We start from the raw sequence: 6490 nt of genomic DNA on the forward strand, positions 1-6490 counted from the left end.
AAACTCCTTCAGGTTCAGGGTCCCCAGTATTGCCCCAGGCAAGGGGGTGGGTGAGTCTGTGGATAGTTCAGAAGATCACTGAGGTCATAAACCTGTTTTTCACTCAGTTAAACTAGTTATTCAGATTAACCCTGTAAAAAATATGTAACACTAGAATTTCTAGCATTTTCCAGCCGTGAAAGGGATCAGATAATTCTCCTCTAATCATCCATGAAAACTCTGAGAAGAACAGAAATACTATTTCTCAGTCATGTGTGTTTAATTTGGTTACCCTTTCTGCAAATTCAGGAAGAACAAAAAAATTATTCTGTCTGCTTAGAAGATTGAGCATTACTTATAAAGGGACTTGTCAGCCACTCGTTGAAAACATTTTTGCAAAGGTATTGCACATAGCAAAAGATAGCACTGGTTGCACAACTGGGGCATTAGGAGAATTAGGGTTTTTTAACATGCTTGCTTGAGGGTATTTCCAAATTCCTGAAATAGATACAGAATTAGGTACAATAAAATGATATATTCCTACTCTTTCGTAATTTCCAAGTGTAAATCAGCAAAAGGAGCTGTGGAGAAGTAATAACTCCCTCCATGTGAAGTGGATATATTTAACCTCTGAAGGAAAGTCTCTTTCAGCTGACTTTGGGAAGGGAACCAGGTTCTGTTACCTTGCTTGCACAATCTTCCTTCTTTCTTCAGTCAGTGGCCAGTGAGCAATTAGGCCACACACGGAATGAAGAGGAAGTATTGCACAAGCTGAATGGTATATGGACAAACACACCCTTATGTATTAGGAAGAGGAAAATCACATCAAAGGCTGATCAACTGTAGCCTTGAAATAAAACAGAAAATTAATTTTTTTAACTGACAAAATTTTATAAGATGCATTTTAAGACAGTCACACAGTGCAAGCTCTTAAACATAATTGTATATGCTCATCTGTTTATAGGGAACTAAAACTTCAGTGTGTCCTGAGCTTGAACAGTCACTCAGGAGGAGTATATCCCATAGTAATCAACCATCAATGTGTATGAGACAAAAAAATGAACTTCAGCTACAGATGCCCATCTGGAACAAGAGTTGTTCCTCAGGATTATCTCTTAGACGAGAGCTGCAGAGAAAATTTTCTGTATAAATCAATTCCAGCTAAACAGAATTTTTTATTTTCTGTGTTTTTCTGCATCTTTCTGGGTTTATATGACAACTCTTACCATCTCAACACTACTCCAGCAATTAAATCAGCACTGGCTACTTATTTTACTGCAAGCAAGGCAGGTAGAAAAGAGCCACTTTCTAGAAAAGTGGTGTGTTTTTGCAAAAGCTGCTTTTCTCCTTTCAGCTACTTCACCTTGTTCTCAGCCTCATCTTTTTCAAGGTTTTATATTTCTTTTGAGGAGAAAAGGGGTAGCCAGGGCTATTTTTAGAAGCACTGATTCACAGTCTTTTGTGTTTCCCTATTCCCATCAGGCTGAGTGCTGGTTATTAGTGGAGTACAATGTCTGGCATACACCACAACAACGTTCAGACTTTCAGCATCACCTGAAATTACCCTAGAAATTTTCTAGAACAAAAAGACACACATTTTAAATTAGAACGTTGTCATTTCTTTTTAAAGAATTAGACTCATAATTTGGAGCTTATTTTAAATAAGTATTTAGTATGTTCTTTCCTTCCAGGTTACAGATATTATAATTTGTATATGAAAGGACTCTCCTGATCACTTGCATGGAAAAGGAGATCATATGAGTTAGCTTTCTCAATAATCTCAATCAATGTGAAAACAGCAGAAGAGGAAAGAAAGAGGCACTGAAGCAGATCTTATTTCTTGGTCTGCAGTATTCATTAATAATTTGATTCATTTTTGTTCTCAGCCAGTCAAGTAGAATACATTTCATTTGGCTTCTTATGGCACAAAACTCTCTCTCTGAATCTCACTTACACTTAATTTATAACCACTAGGCCAGGTTCTTTCACATTCATCTTGTGCTGGGAAGCTCCATTAATTTCTATGGAATTACTTCCAGTTCCAAAGAGAAGAACACATCCTGCCTTTGTTCCCTCTCCATTAGAGCAGGGAGTGAGCTGGAGATGTGCTCCTGCTCATGTCTGCAGGGAAGCATCTTCCGATTCCATCTGACATAGCAGGGTAGATATGAGATACCAGCAGTAGTGCAAGGTGTTGTTTGCTTTACTAAAAGTACATTTCTCTTTGCCATGGAAAGTGGAAATATTACATTTAGAACAGTTCACTCCATTTACCAAAACAATGGAATTTAGCCTTACCTCCATTATATCTGTAGTACACAACAGAATCAATATTTCCCAGATGAAGTTTGTTCATTTAGTATCAGTCACCTGTCAAAGGCAGTACAAGAGCTAATTCCATTATCAGATTTAAGGAAAGCTGCCAGCTCCAGTGATTCTCTTTAAGTAGATGGCTCACAGATCTTGATTATATCTAAATGATACAACCTTGCACAAGGATTGCTCTTAGTCATTATAAGGAAATAAAACATGTTGAACTCCCAGTCACTTTGGATCCCACTAGTTTTCAATAAAACCAATCTGACTTAAAAATCACATGTGGAGAGATGAACACACTTCATGGAGAGTGACAGGTTCTACATCTGTATTTCAGTTAAGAAATGCCACAACATACGTAGACAGATTCAAGGAGGAAAAAAGAGGAGATAAATTATACTTCTTCTTATTTATTTGCTGTACCTACAGGTATAAATACAGTGAGAAACCCTGAATTACAGTCACAGAAAATCTGTCCAAAACCACGTTTGTGCATGGATCAAGAATGGAAAACAAGAAGGATCTCTGGAAGCAGCACAATGTGGTTCTGATTAGAGTATACCTGTAGGTAACTGGCAAATCTGCATATGCTGGCTGAAATTAATGAAGACAGATGTTTTCTAAGAAGATTCAGTTACAGTATTTTTACTGTGTTTTATTTCATTACTTATTGACATGGGAACTAGAAAATCACATATTACTTGCTTCAAAGTGTTTGAGATGCTGAACATAAAGTACAGCCTAGCATGTGATGCTTATTACCTTATTTCACTTTTTGTGCAAGTTTTCAAATGGCTCCCACCTGAGTTAAGAAACTGTAAAGTCATGATTTAAGACAGCTGCAGCTAGGCAACTTGCCTGCCTGTATAGCAGAATAGCTTTGCAGTACTGTGGTGGTACGGAGCTGGTTGTGTTCTCCTGTAAAATATGAAGAATATGCAAATCTTTTTAATATGTATAAGCCCAGGATATTAGCAATCTTTTACTTTAGTGCATTGTTCTTGCAATAAACATTTTCCATTGTCAGAGAATAAAAATTATTCAGGTCATTAATTTCCTTCCAGCTTATTTAAAAAAATCTAGCAATGTAAGAAGACCAAAATATACAATAACACAATGCTTGACATGAACTGTCAGAAAAATTTCCAATAAAATCCTACACTTACTCCAGACTTTGATTAAAGGAAGTAAATACTCATAATGAATTATCTGCAGGCAATTGGGACAAACCCACTCACTCGCTTTGCTTTTTGCGGCAGTCAAAACCCCCTAATTTTAGCTTTGTACACCCACACACAATCTAGCTGATTTCAGCAAGGCACTGCAGAGAGCAGAGACCCACACAGTATGCCAGCACTAGACTGTCAACTCAGGATTTATTAACATGAACCTCCTGGATTATATTCTACTCTCTTCAGACCTCAGCAATTTGTATCTGTCTGAGGAAAACAAACAAACCTAAAATCAAAACAGATAAATATAGAATCTCTTCTATTATAAGTCACATTTGCATGTTTTCTAGAAACTACTCTCAGAATCCTTTTTTATAAAGTGTATTATCACTTTCTATGAGTACCTGAAGGGAGTCTGTAGTGAGGTGAGGGTCAGCCTCTTGTCTCAAGTAGCAAGCAATAGAGTGAGAGGGAATGGCCTCAAGTTGCACCAAGAAAAGTTTAGAACTAGGTATTTCTTCACTGAAAGGGTGGTCAAGCATCAGAACAGGCTGTCCAGGGAAATGTTGGAGTCACCATTCCTGTAGGTATTTAAAAGACCTGTGGATATGGCACTTGGAGACATGGTTTAGTGGTGCACTTGGCGTGCTGGGTTAGTGGTTGGACTCAATCATCTTAGAGGTCTTTTCCAACCTAAATAATCCTGTAATTCTGTGATCAGCTCCAGCATTCTTTCTAAAGAAGGGATCATGGCTGAAGTAAAGAATTTGTTCTCTCTGGCTGCTGAAGACTTGTCAGGCTTCACAAGCTTAAAGAAAGCTTTGGTGCTGTCTGTATTCCTAGATTCCCCCCTGCCCACAGCTGCACCTCACCCCATGTTGCTGCAACACTGTGCAGGGCTGCAGCTCCCTTCTGCTCTCACCCAGCAAGGTGCAGCAGATGGGTGATGTCTCTGAGCAGTCCTGTCTGCCAGGGAAAGAGGTCAGTGCTCTGAGTTTAGGAGGGCAATACATACAGATGATGTACTGCAGGAAAGGGGTCTTGGCACATTCCCAAGTGTGATCTGTGGTGCAGGTGTTTCCTCATCTCGTTTTGATGCCATCATCACATGATTGAAATTGGGCTAAAGTCAAGCTTCTTCATACGCCCTTGCTGTACTGCAGAAAAGGATTAGCTGAAGAACCAGAAAACTTCATGGAATTCTTCTAGACACAGTAACAACACAGCACACTTTTTTGTCAGTGCAGTTTCCAGACATGGTGATTAGCCAGGAATTAGTTCTTCAAAAGACACTATACCAATTGCACATACATCCAAGTGTAATTTTTATTTAAAACATTTCTTACTGTAAAATGCAGTGTGATACACTGTTGGGTTGTTATCAGCACATTGCTGAGTGCTGCAGGGAGCTGATGGGTCAGCCTGACATGAAATTAGGTGAGTAGATGAGCAAAATGTTGGGGTGTTCTTTTGCTTCTGTGTTTTCATAGTGTTACTCTACTAATTTCTTTGTGTTTGTTATCCAAATGAAACCCCTACAGAAGCCAACCAGTGCATGCAAATACCCAGTTGAAAATGCATTTTAGAATTTGTGTAGACATATTGGGCTGTTGGAGGATAAACTGTTTGGTGAGCAGTGTGTACTAAATATTTTAAAAAGCTTTACAAAACCTCTTGATTTCATCAGTATCCATAAAATGAAGTTTTAATATCCCATGAGAAACATTTTCCATTAGGTTCAGCTTTAGGTTTGCAGAAAACAAACTTATCTAGGATGTTTTCACTGAAATTTTAAGAGGTTTTCTGCCCATGCCTTTAACACAGAAGACTATTTTTATCTCTGAAAGCCTGTCAGATCAGACCCTTAGTATCTGACACTGACATTTTCTGACCTTTTCTGCAACTGGTTCCCTTGCAAGAAATGCTCACACAAAGTGAATCAAACCAAACATTAAAATACACACAATAACAATATATTCTTTCCAGGCTTCCAGTTCAAATCTCATTTATTCTGTTCCTGCCTATTCATTTGTAAATTCTTTGTCTCTCATACATTGCAGTGTTCAATGCTGTCAATTAGGAAATTAATAAGGGTGAAAAAATTTTTGTGTGCTCTGACTGTACAGAATGCCCTCTATCTGAAGCACATATTTCTCTTCAGTCTTGCTGCATATAAGTGTATCCTGTTATTCAATATATTTATCCTTGGTAAATATACATTTACCAAGGATACATTTTAAAACCCTTCCTCCTCCATAGATGGGAATTTGAGGTGTAGAAATAATAGAGGTTGGATCTGCCAAAGGAACTTAATATCATACTGTTCCAGCAGCTCTGCCAGGGTGTAAACTTGATGAGAATTTAGAATCTCAATTCACCCACTGCCTAACCCTAAAACACATAAAGTCTCTAAATAACTGATTTTGCACGATGAAGGTCAATAGATGTGTAACCAAGTTTTCCTGAGGATGCGCTAAATAATCCAACCCTTTCCAGTGCCAAGTAGCTAGGATCTTGACACAAAATGGGGTTCAGAAATGGAATGTTTCTCCAAGGTTTTTATGTGGTTGTGTTCCACAAATTGGTCCCAGATAAATCTAACAAGAAAGTGCTGGGAACAGTGAGGCTACTCTTGATTGACGAGCCACAGCAGATACAAAGCTGCAGGAATCCAGCACCAAAACTACTGAAGCAACTGGTAGTATTTCCACATCTTAAACAAATAATGAGAGGTTGAAATTTATCATAGGACAAGAGCAATGATACCTTATCAAAAGACTTGGAAGATCCAGAGCAAAACACATATTTCACTCACTAAGAAAGATCCCAGGTAAAATCTAGATGCTACAGAGTTTACCAATTTCAGGGTAAAGTTCTAAACTTTAGTTTAGTTATTTTAGCAACATCAGATGTAGCTGTATAGTTGAGTCCTTCCAAGTTTGAAGTTAGAACAACATTATGTGAAATTATAATAAACTATCTGGGGAACACAAAACCAATCCTCATGGGCTTCTACAATTTCA

Source organism: Molothrus aeneus, chromosome 1, assembly GCF_037042795.1.
Source record: "Molothrus aeneus isolate 106 chromosome 1, BPBGC_Maene_1.0, whole genome shotgun sequence".
Lineage (NCBI taxonomy): Eukaryota > Metazoa > Chordata > Aves > Passeriformes > Icteridae > Molothrus > Molothrus aeneus.